At 39.4% G+C, this 20,192-nt stretch overlaps 1 long non-coding RNA gene across 3 annotated transcripts; it reads right to left on the bottom strand.

The window, feature by feature from the left end:
- Positions 1-1,737: 1,737 nt before the first annotated feature.
- Positions 1,738-20,192, bottom strand: LOC125937013 (uncharacterized). Of its 3 annotated transcripts, XR_007462207.1 has the most exons (4): positions 19,991-20,192; positions 12,716-12,793; positions 6,549-6,626; positions 1,738-2,082 (listed from the first exon to the last, which is right to left on the bottom strand). It is a non-coding gene; the product is annotated as an uncharacterized LOC125937013 (long non-coding RNA). The 3 variants fall into 3 exon arrangements; XR_007462206.1 differs by lacking the exon at positions 6,549-6,626; XR_007462205.1 differs by lacking the exons at positions 1,738-2,082; positions 6,549-6,626 and adding an exon at positions 8,286-12,442.

The raw sequence follows: 20,192 nt of genomic DNA, 5'->3' as shown, positions 1-20,192 counted from the left end.
GCTCTCTGAGTCTTCATTTCCTCATTTTTAACTGAGGATAGTAACAGAGTTGTGAAGAGTCTATGAAACCATACTATCTGGAAGCAATTGTAAATTTCTTTGTAAATGTCAGATATTATTTATGAAACAAGGACATTAGACATTTAAAGGATTTTCCTCTTCTAAAATGCTATGCATTTACTATTTGGTACTATGAAGAAGGAGAAAAAAAAATTCACCTTTCAATATGGTGTGTTGGAGTCATTAATAAATAAAAGCAGCAAACACTGCCTCATTCTATCCATGAACTCACAATTTCCACAGAGTGTAAGAGACTGTTCTCTTCTATCATACTTTCAATTTTTATCTGTTCTCTGAAATATTTTACCTCCTCAATGTGTACATTTCAAGCACCTTCACATAACCTAAAATGGAAAGGAAATTGCTTAAGAGGCAGTGGAAAACTACCAAAGAATCAGCCAATAAAATTTAGTCATGGGGTGACCTATTCCAGTTCCTAACATGTAACACACTGGTGGGAAATTTTCTTTCTTCCATCCTGCCTTCAAATATGAACACTGATCCTGTCACAGAGATATTAACTCCATTTTGGAATTTCCAAATCTTATCATATTCCTTGACTGTTGAATAAGGTATAAAGTATATTCAAAAACTAAAGTTTCTTTTTAATCTATTTAAGTTACATGCATTGGCTAGTCTGTCAGAAATATCTTGACTGCATCAGCCAACTGAAATTTGAAAGAAACGTAAATCTAAGTTTCTGTTTTCACAACTCACCATAATTATTTTATTGCAATCTTCAAGTATGAAATTGAAACAAACTCTGCTATGTCTGTCTTTAAGGAATAAAATAGTAGTTAATGTATTTTGGCTATTTAAGACATTCAGACTCACAATTATTTCTAACCATTAAGCTTTGAAATAGGAGATTTTCTTGGCAACAGAGTCAATTTCAAGTTTGAAAATGGAGCCTCTATGCAAAATCGCAAGTGGCTCTATCAAGAAAAATATCTTTTGAATGGTCTGGACATATTTATATAGCTCTTTATAATTTGAAAAGTGTCTTTACACACACTGTTTTATTTTATGTATGAGTTTCCTTGAGAGAGAAATAGAGGAGAAAAAAGAAAATGTGGTTTAGTGAAGGTCAGTGACTTACTCAAGGTCACAGGAACTGGTAAAGCAGAAAGGAATACATTGGTCTCTTGATTCCTGGCCTACAGATCCCTCTCACCAAAACAGGCTGCTTTAGAAATCCATAGAGTGCTCTGAAATTCTAAAAGACCATCTTACCTATCACCCTGCCATGTACAAGTTAAAATCATGCCACTTAAACCCAGACATTCAAGATCATGCCCAGGATGGAGAAATGCTTACAACACATTTCATTTACTCATTCAGTCATTTGAAAACCATTTGTTGAGGATACACTATGTGTCCAGCTTTGTGGTGGCACTTGGAATGCAGTTGTAAGTAAACCAGACATGGTTCCTACTGTCCTGGAGCTTACAGTTTAGTCATGGAGATAAATACTGCTCACATACTCACCCAGTAAATACTGTATATCACTAAGAACCAGAAGTAAGTCCAGAAAGAGTATAGCATGCTTTAAAAATGTCTAATACAGAAACCTGGCCTCATCTGAAACATCAGGGGTGGCTGGGATAGGATGAAGGGGTGGGGAAATAAGGAGCATCCTAGGCCATGGAAGGACATGCCAGGCCAGGAGGATCACATCTGTAGAAACCCCAAGGCAAGAAGGAAAATTGGACATACTTTATGATAGCAATTTTATTGAAGCAAAGGTAGGAAAGTCTAGCAGGAAATATACCAAATCATTTACGATGTTTTCTTTTGGAGAGGAATTGGCAATGTTCGTTTTCTTATTTATGCTTTATTGAAATGTTCCAAATTTTCTAAAATGAAAAATATGAGTTTTGTGATCTTGGGGGCAAGTCGGCCTAAAGAAATGGGAAAGAGCTGACTAGAAAATCTAGCCCAAAAGGTTCCCATGTGAGAAGAAGGGAAAACAAGACTCTCCCAGTCACTCCAGGCCAGAAATTCAGGAGCTGAAGTGTGAAGCTGAAAAGTAAACAGTACGAGAACATAATTAGTGCTTTGGTGATTTAAAAGGTCCCTAAATACTCAAAATGTATAAGCTGTGAATGAAAAGGAACAAATGTGTACTGAGCCCTCTTATGTGCCAAGAACTATCCTACTCTCTTTATGGCATTTCCTGGGAACAGTAGTATACAGATAACGGTGCTTTATTTCTACAATTTGCCCACTGACTGTGTTCCTTTCTCCCACACTAAACCCTAGAAGATGTGAATTATAATCCCATTTTACAAATAAAAATGAAAGTGAGATTTAAAGAGAGGTTAAATAATTTGCTCAAAGCTGAACATCTATTAGGTAGGAGGGCTGAAATTAAAAGAAAAGTTCTGATTCCAAAGGAGCTCCTAGGACTCCTGTCACCTGTATAAATGTGATGGAGATCGTTTACATTAAGATTTTCCCATTAAGAATTGGGGAAAAAGTATGATTATGGTTGTTTTGCTGCTAGCCAAAAGGGACAGTATTGTGCTGGTAGGATGGTAGGGGGGCCTGTGCTGTGGAGAGCACAGTATTTCTAAACATTTACATTGTGCCAATGGTCTGTTCTCATCACATTAGAAATCTTGTCTAATTTAGTTCTCAAAACAAGCATATGACATAGGTACTATTATCATCCCTAATATGCAGATAAGGAAATTGAGTTCTAGACAGGTAAAACAATAATAGCTTGCCCAAGATCACACAGAGCTGTCACAGCAGGCAAGATGGATCCAGAATCTGTAGGCCTAACCATCACACTACACTTCCTTCCTAAATTCTTAACGGATTCTCTTGGTTCCTTCTACATGTGAGTGATCTATTTCCAAAACTTCCTTCCATGGGCTGGTACCTCTGCTTAGACTGGTGAAAAACAAGTTTCTCTGGAAGCTTGAAGCAGGCAGAAAACCACTTTGATACTACCTTTTACCTAAAAGTTTTGAGACCTGGCCTAGAGAAAGTCTGCTCCTAATTCTTGGAATGGAAACTAAACAATAATCCTGAGGCTCCTATTGCCCAAAAGCAGCTTGCCTTGCAAAAACAAAGTGTCTAGCTTAGTGGTTCTCAAACTGTAGCATACATCAGAATCACTCAGAGAACTTGTTAAAATGCAGATTGCTGGGCACCACCCCCAGAAATTCTGACTCAGTAGGTCTGGAGTAAGGCCCAAGAATTTGCCCTCTAACAAGTTCCCAGGTGATGCTGATGTTGCTGGTGGAGAGACTTTGAGAACACCTGACACAGTCTCAAGGAAGGCAAGACCATTCTGGGAAAGAAGCAAGACTCACGGGAGTGTCAGCACCTTGCACCTAGGCCCTGAAACTGAGTTTCTCCCATCCTGGCCCCAACTCTCCTTTCATGACCTAATTCCAGAGCAAGTGAATGAGGTGAAGAAGAAACTATGGCTCTCAAACCTGCAATGAACCAAGACTGGAAGTGTTTGCTGAAAAAAACAAACAAAATAAAACAAAAAATGGACGTTCACTTGTTTTGTTTTGCTTTGTGTTCTATAGTGGTTTTGTTTTGTTTTTGTTTGGTTTTTGGTTTTTGGTTTCTGGTAAGGGATTCTGATTGATATGTCATTTAGGTAATTGTCCTTAACCTGGAAGTAAAAGCAAGACCTACCCAAGCTTTAAAATGTTAGTTACATTAATCCTCAAATCTCTAAGTTCACCTACAAATGTACAAAATAAAAATTCCATTTTACTTTTTGAGTTACAAAGGAAGTCCCAAAACCCAAAATGGTGACTTAAGTGACAACCGAGCGCCCTCTGGTGGGAACTGAATTCTCCATGGTCCAAAGGCTGCAGGAGTGTTTCCCATGCTAAACAGCAATAAATGAGATTTCCATTACTTTTTGAACTTTTTGAAGTCAGTGAATGTATTGTGTATTGAGGACAAATATAAGAAAAAAGACTGACTTGAGGAGAGATATTTTGGAACTGTTATGAAAACCGAAGGAAGCTAAATTTTAGATGAGATTGATCTAAATCAAATCTGTTACTCCTCAGATTTTTACCCACTAGTTTTAGCTCCATTGATGATTCTTGCAAGAATCAATTACTATGATGATGACAGAAAATATTTTTATTTACATTATAGACTCCAAAGCACCTAAATAGCACGTTAATACACATAACTAGAATTCTGGAAAACTCTTAAAATTATCTCAAGTTATAAATGTATTCTACTGGGGGCACCTGGGTGGCTCAGTCTGTTGAGTGTCCGACTTCGGCTCAGGTCATGATCTCACAGTTCATGAGTTCCAGCCCCGCACAGGGCTCTGTGCTGACTACTTGGAGCCTGGAGCCTGCTTTGGATTCTGTGCCTCCCTCTCTCTCTATGCCCCTCCCGCCCTCACGCTCTGACTCTCTCAGAAAGAGAGAATAAATAAATTAATTAATTAATTAATTAATTCTACTGGTCTCACTTGAAAATGCCTATGACTTTCACTGAAGTCATCAGCCTTGTTTCCATTTACTTGACATTATATAAAACAATCTTTTGTATTTTGTAAACTATCCTGACCCACTGCGTGGATCTCTCTGAATTCACAGCACAGAGCTATAGGTTCAGAGCCAGGTCTAAGGGATTCAAGTCAGGACATCTTTAAGATATTAAGTCGAAGAGGTAATCTCTAGAGTTTGCATGGTTGCTAGTAACCACCAGCTGGATTATTATAACATGACATCAATGTTTTCCTACCAACCCTTCAGTCCATCAGAAGAGCTGATGAAAATTTTGAACAAATTGTATTTTTGAACATAGTAACTGAATTAGAATTCTATTCTGCATTTCCTTCTTTTTAGAATTCTAATAATAGCAGCTAGCATTTATTCAATGTAAACTATGTGTTATTCACAAGCTTACTGGATGTCTTCCTATTTCCATGTTCCAGATCAGGAAACTCAGACTTAAAGTGCTTAGAACTCTCACCCAAGTGCACACAGCTAATAAAGAGCAGAGCAGAGATTTAAAGCCAAGAATTTCTAACTATAGTCAACCAGTATAAGGAGGCATACTACCGCCTCCCTTTTTTTAAATCTTTTTGCCAATAATAAAGAAAAAGACAAGTAGGGACACAAGTAGTATTCTCTTTGAAGGTGCCCCATTATCTTTATAAATCTGTTCCTCTTAGACTCCTTTATTTCTATGGAGGCAGCAGCATGTTCTCAATCCCTTGTAATCCAACCATTTATAACATTTGACCTAAGCCACACTACCAAATGCAGTGAACTACCCAATCGTTTTCACTGCTGGTCCCCTCCTCTCTATTCCTGTTTCTAGCATTCTGGTGCACCATCCTGACTCTTCTGTCTGGCTTCAATCTCTCTACCTCTATTTTGTCTCATTTACTACCCAAGATCATTCTTCCCAAAGCATGGCTCTGCTTGCACATTTGCCCAATGCAAAGCCCAAGGCCCATTAGGCATAGAACCCTAAGACATTCATGACTTGGTTCCAACCCACCACTCCAGTCACATCCTCTTTATCATGCTTAGCAAACTCTTTACTCCAGTCACAAACAGGAAGTCTCAGCTCTTCTCAAACAATATCCTGAGGGTATCCATGCCTTCTCTGGGACATTTCCACCCCATCATGTCAGCTAAATGCAAATCTTACCAATCCTTCAAGGCCTACATCCAAATACTACTTTCTTTATGATTCCATCATTCCTGATTATGCAAACTAGAATTTACTTCTGCTCCTCTAAATTTTGTTTCTACTTCCCCTGTGCCATTTATTGTTTCCCACCTTGTGCTACAGGACAAATCCACGGGAGTGGTTGATAAGTACCTCAAACTTCGCATCTGATGTCATCATCTCTCAAGTCTAAACCTTTCAGAAACCTGGGAGTTATCCTGAATCCTCCTCCTTCCCTCAGCCTCACCCCTCACAGTAAATCAGGGTCCAGATTTTGTACTCCCCAAATATCTCTTACATTTGCTCCCACTGAGTACTCTTATAATGCCCTGGTTTAGGTTCCCCCTTATCGTTCACAGAACTATAGCAATTAGTGTCAACTCTGTTCTTATATCTGATCTTACTTTCTTCCTCAAATGCATCAACTCACCACACAAGACATCTCTCGGAAATTCAAAACTCCACACCACTCTGCTGCTTAATACCATCTGTAGGTTCTCCACTGCCCACAGAGCACAGTCCAAGATCCACAGCAGAGAAACTTCCATCCTCCACTTTGCATCCTACTACTTTCCACCTTCACTTTACAGTTGAGTAACTGCAAACGGATTCTAGTTCCTTGAACACATTGTTATTTTACACTTCTCTGCCTTTGTTCTTGCCTGGATTAACCTTCTCATCAACACTCCTTTTGCAGGGTTCTGCGTTGCATTACCCTTGGGGATACCATTCACACAGGATACAATTTGTTGTGCCAGCAATAGCCCTTGGTACCCTCAGTCCCTCTTCTCTACCTAATGAACTCATACCTGTTATTTTGGTCCAGTTCAAAATTCATCTCTCCCAGAAGCTTTCCTGGAATTCTTCAGTAGTCTTACACATGGCTTCTTACCATATTTTAAAACAAACATCTGGTTATGCACTTGCTTCTCCCATTACCAGGCTTGAGGGCAAAGACCATGACTTGTCTTTGTAGCTCTGACTCCTAGCCCAGTGTCTCACACACTCAATAAATGTTAGTTAAACTGAAATGTTATGTTCATGCCATTTCACTTGCAGGACTGTGATTTGGTAGAGAGAAGGAATTCTGGCTTATAGCACATATCTTTACATTCTTCATAGACATCATACAGAAAGCTCACTGAGTTATCAGCATACCCTGGAGAGCTTTTTTTAAACATAAATTAGTTGGAATTGAGAATATTTCAAAGGTGGCATATATCACATCATTGGGGGTGGCGAGATAGCAACCATTTCTCCAACAGTGTTAATTTTCACTATATATATATATATATATATATATATATATATATATATATGATACAATGTGACTAATAGTTTAATAATTTGATTGTGATAGGGAGCTAATGCTGAGTGAGTAGAGAAAATATGTATGAGACATAGGACACAGAACCACTTTCCTGGAATGGCTGGCTACTCTGTTGGCATGTCCGATATTTATTTGAGTATATGTTTTTTCTTATGTTAACTTTGATATTCATGAATTGTGCTGCAAGCAAAATTGCCAGGTAAGGCCAAAGATTAAAGAGCAAAATGAGGCTCTGGAGTGAGTGGAATGTAAAGAAAATGAAGTGTGTTTTGTCAGTTTTAATATAATTTATTATTTTTAGCATCTAGTAACTAAATACATTTATATTCAAAATTCCTTTATTATTGAAATCCCTGCAGCAAAAATAACTTGGTTATTGCCAATCTAAAATTCTCTAACCCCTAATTTCCTGTTGCTACTGAAACAATTGTTTTGATAACATACTTTATGTTGTGAAAAGTATCTTAGGAATGATACTATTGAATTATAGCAAAATAGATTATATTTTTTTAACAACGGCATTGGGACAACTAGCTGACTGAATGGAGATTACAGACTAGAGGAGAAAAAAAACATTAAGCAACGTCAACATGACCAAACTTGAATTCATCTTTTTTCCTAAATCTGACTTTCTTCACACCTCTCTAACAGAGGCACAGCTGCTCACACCTTTTTAAGATGGGCATACTATGTCATATTTAACTCTTTTCATGCCCTCTCCCCAGTATCCAACGTATCAGCTAGTCTTATCAATTCTACCTCCTAAGCATCTTGTGAATCTATCCACTCTTTTCCAATGAACTCCCAACAACCCAGTTTAGACCTCCATCATCTCATATCTGGATTTCTGCAATAGTCTCCTAATGAGTCTGCCCCCTCTATGCTTGTGCTTTACCAATGCATTCTTACAAACCACAGCCAGAGTGTTCTTTCTAAAAGCAAATCCAATCAAGTCACTCACCTGCTTGTAACCCTTCAATGACTTCCCACTCATTGTAGGATAAAAACCATACTCCGTAATGCGGCTAACAGAACCCTGCATCATCTGGCCCCTTCTCTAGCCTCATCTCTTGTCACTTTCTCCCTCAAACAGGCTTATCCAGACACAATGAATTCACTTCACTCGTCTCTTACTTTCTGGCTTTTGTATATGTGTTGAATCTGCATAACCACTGTTTTTCTATCCCTTTGCCACTTCCCTACTTATCAAGCAGCTTACCTGACACCCCTTCCCACCAGATTGTGTTGGAGTCTGAGGTCTCTGTTCTTCATGTCATCTTGTACTATGTCCATAATAGCTGCTACCATACCAAATTGTTTTATCTGTTTCCTTCTCCCTTTGTCCCACCAGACTATAAATTCACAAAGGTAGGAATTTTGCCTATCATGCTCATTCTCATACTTCAGGGCTTAGCAATATCTGGTACATAGTGGGCATTCAGTAGTTAATTAGTCAAATGCATGGATGGATAAATAAACTAATGAATGAATAGAAGTATAATGTGTTATAACCAAAAATTATTGTAGAGTATGAAGACCACCCTCAGGTTCTAGGATTCACTAGAAAGATTCACAGTATACAGAGAAGCTATTATATTCACAGTTATGGTTTATTACAGCAAAATGATACAGATTAAAATAAGCAAGGGAAAAGGGCATAGGGCAGAGTCCAAGAGAAACCATATTCAATCTTCCAATTGTTCTGTCCCTGAGGAGTCTCATGGACAGTGCTTAGTTCTCCCAGCAATGATGCATAACAACACATGCAAAGTGTTGCCAACTAAGGAAACCCACCTGAGATCTTTGTTACAGGGTTTTTATTGGGGACAATCACATAGGCATGAAGCAATGAAGTCTTATATGACAGTCGCCAGCTCCCCACCCAAAGGTCAAACTGATGCAGATGACCCAAAGCCCAAGGCAGAAAAAAACAAGCATTTGCCACCAACAGGGTTAGCATACATAAGCTATCTAGTGTGATACAAAGTCTCAGGTATACAAAGACACAGTTATCAGGAAGAATATTCAAGGCATCAGAGGTTACCTCCCAGGAGGTGGTCAAAACCAGTCCTGAAGATCCTCAGAATGTGCAGGGTTTGGATAAATTAATCCAACCAATTAATCCTTTACTAGTGAGTTAATCCTTTACCACTTATAGAAATTCAGTGGAGTGGGGGCGCTTAGGAAGACCTCCCAACAGAAATGACACTGGAGTTGTATAGCAAAAGACACACATCAGTCAGAAGAAATATAGGCAAAAAATGATGATGAACAAAATCATCAAGGCATATGCCAGAATGGCTCTTTAGGGGACTGAAAATAGCTCATATGGCTGCAGTCCTCTCTTCTCACAGATATTCAAGCTTCCATGAAGTTCCTATTGCTGCCCCTCTCACACCTGTGTTTAACCTCTCTCTCTCGGACATCTTTTTAAAAACTGGAAAAATGAATTACATCATCCTGTATTCTTCCTAATCTGTTTTGTATGATGTGCAGAACTTTCTGCCCTGTATCTCACAAATAATTTCTTTCAAAGTATTGTCTGCATCTATTTTTAAAGTCATAAACCAAGTATTTATTATTTTCTTTCTTGTAACAACCTTGCTTAGGGGCAGTGAGAATACTACACTCAGGTCACCTCCTGAGTGTGGGAGAGTGGTAGGATAGCAGAAAATATTGGAAAGGAAGAATATGTATCTCAAAATGTAATCTCACTATATTTGTATACCTCCTTTCAAATTTCTTAAGAGAAGATAGTCTTCCATATGGTCTGAATTCCCCCATAACACATTGCTCATGAATTTATATTAGGTCAAGTCTTTACAGCCATGATCCCTTATTCTTTATAATTAAGTAAAACAGCAAATGTGAAAATAGCATAGTGCCTATACCCAACACTCAAATTATTGTTGAAACTGAACCCTAATACTCTAAGTACCATTTCAAAATTCAAAAAGAGCAACAATTTGAATGTACATAGAATTCAAGGTTTGACTGAAGTGTACCTTCTTAACCATCAAAGCAACCAAACTTTACAAGAGATAAAAACTCAATCTAAAATTTTCCATAAGAAAATACTGGGAGGACTAGAAGAGTTAAACTTTGAGGGGGAAAGTGAAGCAAACCAGCTATGAACAATTAAACTAAGCTATGTCTAAGGCCAAAACCAAATTAAAGGAGGCCTAATGAGAAGTAGGTTGAGGCCCAAAAGAAATCTCAAATGCCTTCCTCACCCTGATATTACCTTGCAATGAGTCCATGGGAGTTTGTGTTTAAAGAGCAAAAATGTGCAGGCATTTGCTACAGAAATTGCTGTTTTCTTACATATGGTATATTGTTCCATAAATGTTTAGTGGTAATGAGGATGATGCATATTGCCAGCAGGAAAAAGACACAGGGATTGTTTAAAGGAAGAGAAAATGCAAATACAGATGCCCAAATGAAATTTTTATGAATTTATTAATTTTTGAAAGTTTTATGAAAGACTTTTGAAAAAGACAACAAAATATTAAAACTAATATTACTGCTCAGCTTCAAACCCTCCTCTCTCATAATACTGATGCATGTGTATAACCACAAAAGAAGTTTTATTTTAAATGAAAACATTTCAAGAAAACGTAGACATTTCAAAAACCTTGAACATCATCTCTTTAAAAGAAAACAAAGCTGTGAAAAGCTAAAGTTTGTGATTTTAATGAGGGTTAACAATGATAATGAAAAGCTACTTTGCACACAATAGTCTGTTCATTGGCGATAACTCAGGCCTGTCTGCAGAACCACCTGTTTCATATCCAAGACATGGTAAGTGCATTTTAAAACAAAACCTTAAGAGATTTCATGACATTCTAAATTTGGATCATTATCATCATCTTATACAATGAGCCAAAACTCAAATGTATGGTTTGCTTCTCTCCCGATCAACCTTTTATATACTTGTCAAAGGGAGAAGCAGAAAATTGGGTAAGGGATGGTTTTATTTTCTTCCTGAGCAAACATTAGCCAGACTATTCCAAAATCAGATCAAAGATATAATTATTCTGTTAAGAAAACACAAAACAAACTTAAGAAGCAACAGAAAATGTTAATATGGTCTGAAATTCCCATTAGCATAATCAACCAAAAACAAGTACCAGAACTCTCCTCCAAATCTTAATCCATGTTAATTACAAATGACAAATATAGTTAATATAAACCATAACGGTCTGAACTAATTTGACTGAGCATGCAATGCAGTGTTGGCAAGGTCAGGCTTTTGTGCTCAATTACTGTTCATTCAAGCTGACTTTAAAGAAACTTTTGTGGGAAGGAACAATGATCCCAATATCCTACAAACAACTAACCAACATGAAAATTTAAATAATCTAATGCAGGTTTCAGTTAGTTAGAATTCTAAAGACACACAACTCATGCAAAAGTCTATTTGTAAATTGATTCTGTTCATCACAATTCGGTAACACTCTGTCTGAGGTAATTTGTGACAATGAATTGAAGGCATCAGGAGTGTGGTCAGTACAGGAAAATCAATCTATTAGGAAAAATTACAATGACTAGTGGTGGCAGAAGAAAATAGATAACCATAATGGTGATTGGAGGTATCTTGACACAGAGGGAGACAGCTATAGACTGAGGGTCTGAATACTGAACCCTAGCTATTTTAAGGTATCAAAAAATTAGGGATGATCCCCTTACTGGGGCAGATGTCTTTCTGATTCTCTTTTATTGGGATGGAGGAAATTTTCAGTACACCAAGAAACAAGCTGAAGGGGTTTTCACTATCCCGAATTCTTGTCCAAATATGTAGTAGCAAGTATTACCATGGGTTACCGAATCTGCTCCTACCCTCTCTCTGAAGGTGGGAGTTTTCAGTTATCCAAATGACCCAGAACCTCAAAACTGCTCAGGTCACTTGGTTCCCAGTGAAGATACATAAGAGATGTCTACTATCTATACTAGCAAGGCTAGGTGCCCATTCCAAAGGAGTAAACCTTTACTGCTTTCCTCATAGCAGAAAATGTGAGCCAGTGGTTGAATCCAGTCATGGCTTTCTTTTTTTTTTTTTTTTTTTTCTTAACGTTTATTTATTTTTGAGACAGAGAGAAACAGAGCATGAACAGGGGAGGGGCAGAGAGAGAGGGAGACACAGAATCCGAAACAGGCTCCAGGCTCTGAGCTGTCAGCACAGAGCCCAACGCGGGGCTCAAACTCATGGACCGTGAGATCATGACCTGAGCCGAAGTCGGACGCTCAACCGACCAAGCCACCAAGGCGCCCCCAGTCATGGCTTTCTTAATGAATCCATGACAATGATGAAAAGGTGTTTTCTTAAGCTTTTGCTCTATCCACTTATTTCAGTACTGAGGCCTGTGAATTAAACTGACAAAAGACAGATCAACAGGACAAAAGGCATGCAAATATTGTTGATGTTAATATTTTTACATGTATAGGGGCTTCACAGAAAAAAGGGAAAACCTAAGGATGTAGTTAGATTCAGAGGTTGTACATTTTAACAAAGGGCAATAAATTGTAGAAAAAAACTAGACAAAGTAAAGGGAGGTTTGGTGATAAATTGTGGGAAAGTGAGTAGGAAATAAATGAGGGAAACTAATGGAAGAGTTATTTTAGTAAAGTATGTTGATGCAGACTCACCTTAATGCCAGCCTTCCATTTCTAGACAATGGTCACTTTCCTCGTCCTGGTACAGGAGATGGGGTATATTTACGCCACCTTCACAAAGGGAAATTTGTGTTCAGCTTTAAGGCAGATAAAAGGAGGGCAGAGAACATCAGTCTTGACATTCAAGCCAAATTTTGGATGAGGGTCCACTTTGCTACTACAAAATGGCCATACAGGGGCATTTAAGAATATGGACACCAGTGCCTGCTTCCCATTTAAGAGAATTTGGAAGGTAGAGGCTTACTGAATTCACCTGCAATGACCAGGCAAGAAATCAGTGTTTGAGAGAAGCTTCAATTCCACTTGTTTTGGGGGCAAAGATGTGTGAATATGTGGGCCAAAAGAACCCAGGGAAGCTGTTTTGATGGTATTTCACCCAAGAAGGATAAGAGCCAAGACAAGAGGATCTCAGCACTAAGAAGCTGTGCAACAGACCACCAGGAGTGGAAGCTGGGAAGGTCACAAAGGGTCACCCCAAGAGTACCCACATTAGGAAACTGCCGTTTTGGAGGTCCCAGCAGAGGTCACCAGGCAATTCCCACATCCACCCCATATCATAGCCAGCTTTTGTACGTCTGCAGTAATAGTGGACATGAAAACCAACAAGCATCAGTCAAATAAAAATTCCACTGGCTCCAGAATTTGAATTCTTTCATCCTTCTTCTATTCCCTGTTCCTGTGTCCCAATTCTTAAGAACCAGAAAAATTATGGAGGCAGAAGCAAGTTACAAAAAATAGTGAAAGAACAAATTATGCCCTTTTTTCATTTCTCCAGACTAATGGAGAAAAGAGGTCTTCAAATGCATGTGAGACCCACTTCTGCTTAGGATTCAGAAATCTGGAAAGAGCATCCCATCCTTATAACAAGAGTAATAGTAACAACAGTTACAACAAAGCCGGAGAGTCTGAAAATTCACAACTCTTCTGAAACCCATCAGAGAGCTAAAAGTGACAGAAAAACCAGTGAATCTGAAATCTAAAGATAAGAGTCTCCAAAGACAAAGAGGACATGAGCTCTTGCTCACCCAACATAGTCACCAACAGACATGGGTAAAAAGAATCCAACTAGATTTTTTAACCAATCGCTAATGGCTCAGTGTGGACTAATGAGAGTATATAGAACCCATGGAGACTGCAGACACAGGAATTCACAACCTCTCACAGGCTCTTCTTGGACTTCACCGAGCACTCACAAAAAAGACTGGGGTAAAAGCAAAACTCCTGACAAAGGTGCAGGTCTGGGGAAGGCACCCGGCAGCGCTGTGGGGAAAGCAAAAGCCCTACTGGATTCTCCTCCCCTATCTCTCCATAGGAATCAAAGCTCTATGCTCTGTGGGAATGTGACAAATACTGTTAATCTTAAGGCGCTGTGAAAACCCAGGTAGAAGAAGGAATAGAACATAATGCTTTACCCCAGGGGAAAGGGTAGAATACATGCTGGGCCCAGAATTACAGCTGGGAGAGGGGCATGAGCACTAAGAATCCATGGACACATTACCTTCCTAAGACTGAGGGTTAGTCAGAACAGCAGATAGCACTGCACACCCCTCACCTCCCACCTCCAGGGTAACAAGCTACTCCTAACAAGTAATGGTGGTCTACTGCCGGGAGATAGGCCAGGGCATGCTCCCAGAGAAGCAGTGCAAAGGGAAACAGGGAACAGAGGGCACACTCAGATGAGTTCTAAAGAGAACTTAATGAAGAGACTATTTCTGGTGGGGAAGGCAGATTGTGGAACTAATGATGAGGAATGCTGAAGGCACTGAGTGATGACCAATGATGGGAAACTGTGAAGACTTAAAGTGGCAAGGAGAAGAAATAGCAATTGGAGTGATAGCTAGAGCCCAGCAAGCAGGTAGCAGGCAGCTGCAGTCAATGCCACATCATAAGTAATTATGTTCTATACTTTTAGTTTCTCCCTCATCCTACCCTTTCATCGGCTGCTGGTGTCTCTCATTGGCTGACCAAACCAAAAAAGAGCCAGGGAGTTGGCATGCTGCTATCCATGCATCAGACCTATGGGGGCACAGAGAAGAGCCAACGGTATGGATGGAGTGGGTGCAAATGGAAAATACCCAGCATAATCATCCTAGCTTGACTACTGCATCACCACGGGATCCACCTCCATAACCTTGGCAGCCTCTCCCTCCTCAGGGTGCAAACCTGAACCTTCCTTCTTCTCTCTACCATCTTTCTAAGTGATATTATGCATTTCCATGGCTTGTGATATCACTGGTATGCTGATTACTTTTTTTGAATTTTTTTAATGTTTCCTTATTTTTGAGAGAGAGAGAGAGCATGAGTGGGGGAGGAGCAGAGAGAAAGAGGGAGACACAGAATCCAACGCAGGCTCCAGGCTCTGAGCTGTCAGCACAGAGCCTGAGGCGGGGCTCGAACCCCACAAACTGTGAGATTATGACATGAGCTGAAGTCAGATACTTAAAGGACTGAGCCACCCAGGCACCCAATTACCATTCCTTTCCTTGAGTTCTACACTCAGATCCAACTGCCTTGACAGCTACTTCTGGGTGTCTCCTACACTGCATTTCTGACTCATCTGATCCTGTTAATTATCTTAATTCACCCCTGCCAGTATCCAATTCATCAACAAGCTAAAATATATTCCAGATCTGCCCATCCTTTCTCTTTGTCACCCTTGTCACCATATTACTTCTGATTTCTACACCTATTTCTTATCTTCCTCCAATCAATTCTAGACTCAGCAGTCAGAGGGACCATCTTAAAATGTAGACTAGGTCATGACATTTCTCTGTTTAAACTTTACAGTGTAGTCTTCCCCTACCTCATCTTTGCCACACCCCTACTTACTACTCTCTAGCCACACTGGCTTTTCCAAGTCCTCATAAAAGCCAAACTCTCTGCAGACTCAGGGACAACCGTCCCCCTTCCCAGTCACTGCTCCAACCTGGCCCCATGTTTCAGAACTTGTCTCCTTTTCATCCCTCAGGGTGGCTTTAATGTCTCTGCAGAATGGCTTTTCCTGGCCACCTTATTTGAAGTAAGTTCTTCCATCTCATTGTTCCCTATCTTCTCACCTAGTTTATTTTCTTCTTACCATCACCCTCTGCTTTTTCTTTTTATTTGTTTGGTTGTGTTTTTGTCAGTCTCTCATACTAAACTTCAAGCTAATAATGCAGGAATTATTATGCCCTGTGATTGTCTTACACGCCTGTATGCCCTGAGCCTAGCATACTGCCTGGCATAAAGTAGGTATGCCAAAGACTATGCTAAATTCCATAAAAATAAGATTGCACTTAAACCTGCCTAACAACCCTAAGAGGTAGATATTTTTACTTTACAAGTGAGGAAACTGAGGCATAGAAAGGGTAAGCAACTTAACAAGAGTCATGGTTAGGAAGTAACAGGTGAAATTCAAACCTAGAGAATCTGATGCCAAGGCCAGCACTTTTAACCACTGTGCAATACCTACTCCCACATTCATTTCCATGGATGAAATAATGACTACTCATATTAATTAATAAAGTGGAAGGGTGGTCATAGATTGTACCCACAAGTCAGTATGCAGAAGTCAGAGAGGCTAATATTGAAGACCTCCAGTATTAAGACCTGAAGATTGAGTGTGCCAGACTGACAGGAGAGAAAATGTACCAAGCACAGAGACTCATACATGCAAAGACACAGAGGCAGAAGAGAGGGTTGTATGTTAGGAGGGGAACAAGTAGTTGTTTCCTTGGATTATAAAATGAGAAGAGAAGAAAATAGGTAGAAAGTCAAAACTGATGAGTCTAAAAGGCAAAGTTTGTAGTCAACACAAAGCAGTTTAGATTTTTATCCTGTAGAATAAAGATTAGGAAGTGATTAAAGAAAATTAATCAGAATGGAGATACAATTAGGCTGTGATTTAGAAAACTCCCTCTGGCAGTGACATAGAGCAGTCTTCTTAAAGTTGAGCAGCCTACACTTCTTTAAGAGAAAAAAGTATCAGTGGACTTGGTGTCCACTGATACTTTTTGTATAAATACATAAGAAGACACAAACTCCTTAGTCTGGTACCTCTTATACAGTCATCAAACTGAAACAATTGTATATACTTCATAAGCCAAACTACAAATCAAATTAAATTTTAATTAACAGTAATTTAATGCAATGATGTTTTACTTAAACGAAATTGCCATTCAGAGCAGGCAGTGGTATTAACTATTTGGATGCACATTCATTGGAGTTTGAAAAAAAGAGAAAAGGAGATCTGAAAAATATTGCTGGTAGATTTAAATTAGATCATCTTTAATGTCCTTCAGGAGTTATAGGTAAAGAACTTCCTCTTAAATTATATTTTGGCTGTTGAACTATACTTGGCAGAACTATATTTCTAGAATGTGACATCTCAGATTGAACCTCAGTGAATCATAGCTTCTTTAAATACAAATGATGCTGGCAGGCCAGGTCCAGGGACCCAGAGGGGGTCCCCCAGGACCAGCCAAAATGGTCCTTGGCTTCACATAGGATGGAAATCAAACATGAGCCAGCAGGAAGTGAGAGCAAAGTTAATTGAAGATATAGAGAGAGCAGATACAGATGGAGTGTCTGGGAGACTCAGAAAGGAAAGGAGTATGAGTCTTGTCTTTGTTTGAGGTCTGGGGGTTTTTTACTGAGGATTGTGGCCTGGTATACCTGTCCTCTCAGGCATCCAGGGACTGGTTAGAATAAAGACAGGGCCCAGGTGTCATTCCTTGGAGCCAGCAGGTCTTGGCGTTGAGAAGCCTAGCTCCTGGTTGTCTGGAATATGCATATGATAGCTTTGTCCCATCATTCTCATCTGGTCCTTCCATAGATGTTCTATATTCTAAAGAAATCCTTAACTCCTTGTCCCTTACAAGGGGGACACACACTATTTACATTCTGAGGCACATGTAAAGTGGTGGTGCAGGTCGTAGCATGAGCAGGAGCAGGAAAAGGAGCAAAAGCCACATTTTTAAGGAATTCTTCAGGTTCCCTATCTCACAACCACAACAATTTAAACTTTTTATATTTTTGCTTTTGTGTTAATCTTTTTTTTTTAACGTTTATTGTTTTGAGAGAGCAAGAGAGACAGAGAATGAGTGGGGGAGGGGCAGAAAGCAAGAGAGAGACACAGAATTCAAAGCAGGCTCCAGGCTCTGAGCTGTCAGCACAGAGCCTGACACAGGGCTGGAACCCACAGACCATGAGATCATGGCCCGAGCAGAAGTCGAACGCTTAACCGACTGAGCCATCCAGGCACCCTGTTTCTGTGTTAATCTTAAGATACATAATGTAGTGGCCACTGTTAGGCAAACAGGCTTGAGCAATAGAATGTAGGAAGGGCCCACAGCGACACTCTGGCTGAATACAGACAGGACCATCAGGCGACTCACCTCAAAATACCCATAGACCCTAACTAACCAGTGGACAGCAGTTACCAAAATAGAAAAAAATTCCCAACGTCGCCATACCTCCTCACTTTCTCCCTTGAAATACAGCCCCCACTGCCTCATTGCAGACAGCCTCTCCTCTGCCGTCTTGCCCACTGCTCCCTTGTAGTATATTCAGTAAACTATCTCCTTTGTTCTGCCTTGGGTGAAACTTTTCACCCAATTGTCACCCCACATTTGGGGGCCTTCATCTGATCAAGAGAGACACCACACTCAATATAAACATAGTCTGGGTCATCTTTATGACTACTTTATAACAAATTTCGATACCCACCTTTACCTTTAAATTTATGATCCAATTACTACCATATCAGTTATTTTGGGTGGGTGTGAAGAAACAGGTGGACTTAATGTGTGAATATTGCTTTCCAGTATTTCCAGATGGATGAAAGTTTAATAGATCCATGGGGCTCTACAGGAAAGACGGTTGTTCAGTATTTCAGAGGAAACTAGAGGGAAAATTAAGAAAAGGATGGATCAAAGCTGAATCTGCCATTTACTGAGTGCTGACAATGTGCCAGGTACTGTGATTAACATTTTACATTATCTATCACATTTAACCTTTACAAAACCCCCAGAAGATACATATTAGTAACCATTTCTATAAATGAGGAATCTGAGGCTTAGAAAGGTAGAGTCAGACAACTAGTAAACGGCAGAGCTTAGATTGGGACCACTCAAGACTAACTTCAAGTTTATGCTCTAAATTAGTAGGCAACACCACCTAAATGAAAGATTTTATAGTACTTAAGTGCTTTACCAAAAGGTGATTTGGTATTCTTATTTTATAAATCCAAAGTCATGTTGTATTGTGGCAAATAGATTATGACAGATTTGTCATTAGGACAGGTTTCAATAGATTGGTCTTGAAAACATTGTGGCAACACAAAGTAAAGTCATATGTAGAGCAAGAGGCAAAAAACTTATTTAACACTAAATACCCCTAAGCAGTGTTAGTAGTAATCCCTTCCAAAATCAGTGATAACAGCTCCTGGAAACTAAGGTGTCAGGGAGCTGCTTTGCCACTAAATCATTTGTTTGAAGTTCAACATTTTTAGTTCTTAAAACCATGTTCCACTGTGTGTTGGATTTTTTTGTTTGGATTTCTTTGGAGGAAGGAAGTTACGACCTTAAAAGAGAAATATGACCCTCATAATAATAATAAAAAAAAATCACTGGTTTATTCAAGGAACCATTATGAAAATTTTCTAACAGACAAGATTAAGAGGAGTGGGAGAGATTTATCTACTCCCTAAAAATTTACCAAATTCGAATTCCAAAAATTCTTTTTCTTCATTTTCCGAAACATTTCCTTTAAATACTAGCTGGCATTTTGCATTTAATAAAAGTTGGTTTAAAAAAGATTAACATTTGATCAAAAGGGGCAGAGAAATGAATTGCTAAATATTAACAATGGAAATGAAGATGAATCACAAATGATGTTAAAGATATCTAAAATGATACAGGTCAATAAGAAGTGAAATTAACTTACTAGAAATAAATTAACATAAACCTTTGCAGTAATATTTGCGTGAAATTTATAAAGTAAAAACCAGGGCAGAGAAGCGGCGAGACCTCTTTCCATGGACCACAACACAAATTCTGTAATTGCCAGTTCACAGAAGCCAAATAATAATGAGTTGTCTGGTGGCTTCTCTGATTACTATACTTTACTTATTAAACATATACATTATTCTAGAACTTTTTAAAACTACGATAGCGCCCGAGCGCGCGCGCGCGCACACACACACACACACACACACACACACACACACACACGGCATTACGTTTCCAATTGTCTTTCACTAGTAGATACCTCAATAGGAAAAACAGGTTGTCACAACTGCGTTCAGCTATGTTTGACCCTCTCTAGTCTTCGTAGGAAGCGGCCAAGTAATCCGCAACCCCGCGTTCCCCGCCCCCAGGCACTACGGAAACAAAACTGCATAAGGCTCCGCCCCACCGTCTGCAGAGTGAGCCAATCAGGGTGAAGCCCGGGGTGATCGCGTGCCGGGTGT

The sequence above is a fragment of the Panthera uncia genome (genome assembly GCF_023721935.1).
Source record: "Panthera uncia isolate 11264 chromosome A3 unlocalized genomic scaffold, Puncia_PCG_1.0 HiC_scaffold_11, whole genome shotgun sequence".
NCBI classification, from domain to species: domain Eukaryota; kingdom Metazoa; phylum Chordata; class Mammalia; order Carnivora; family Felidae; genus Panthera; species Panthera uncia.
Note: the sequence above shows the minus strand (reverse complement) of the source record. Positions and strands in the feature narration are given on the sequence as shown.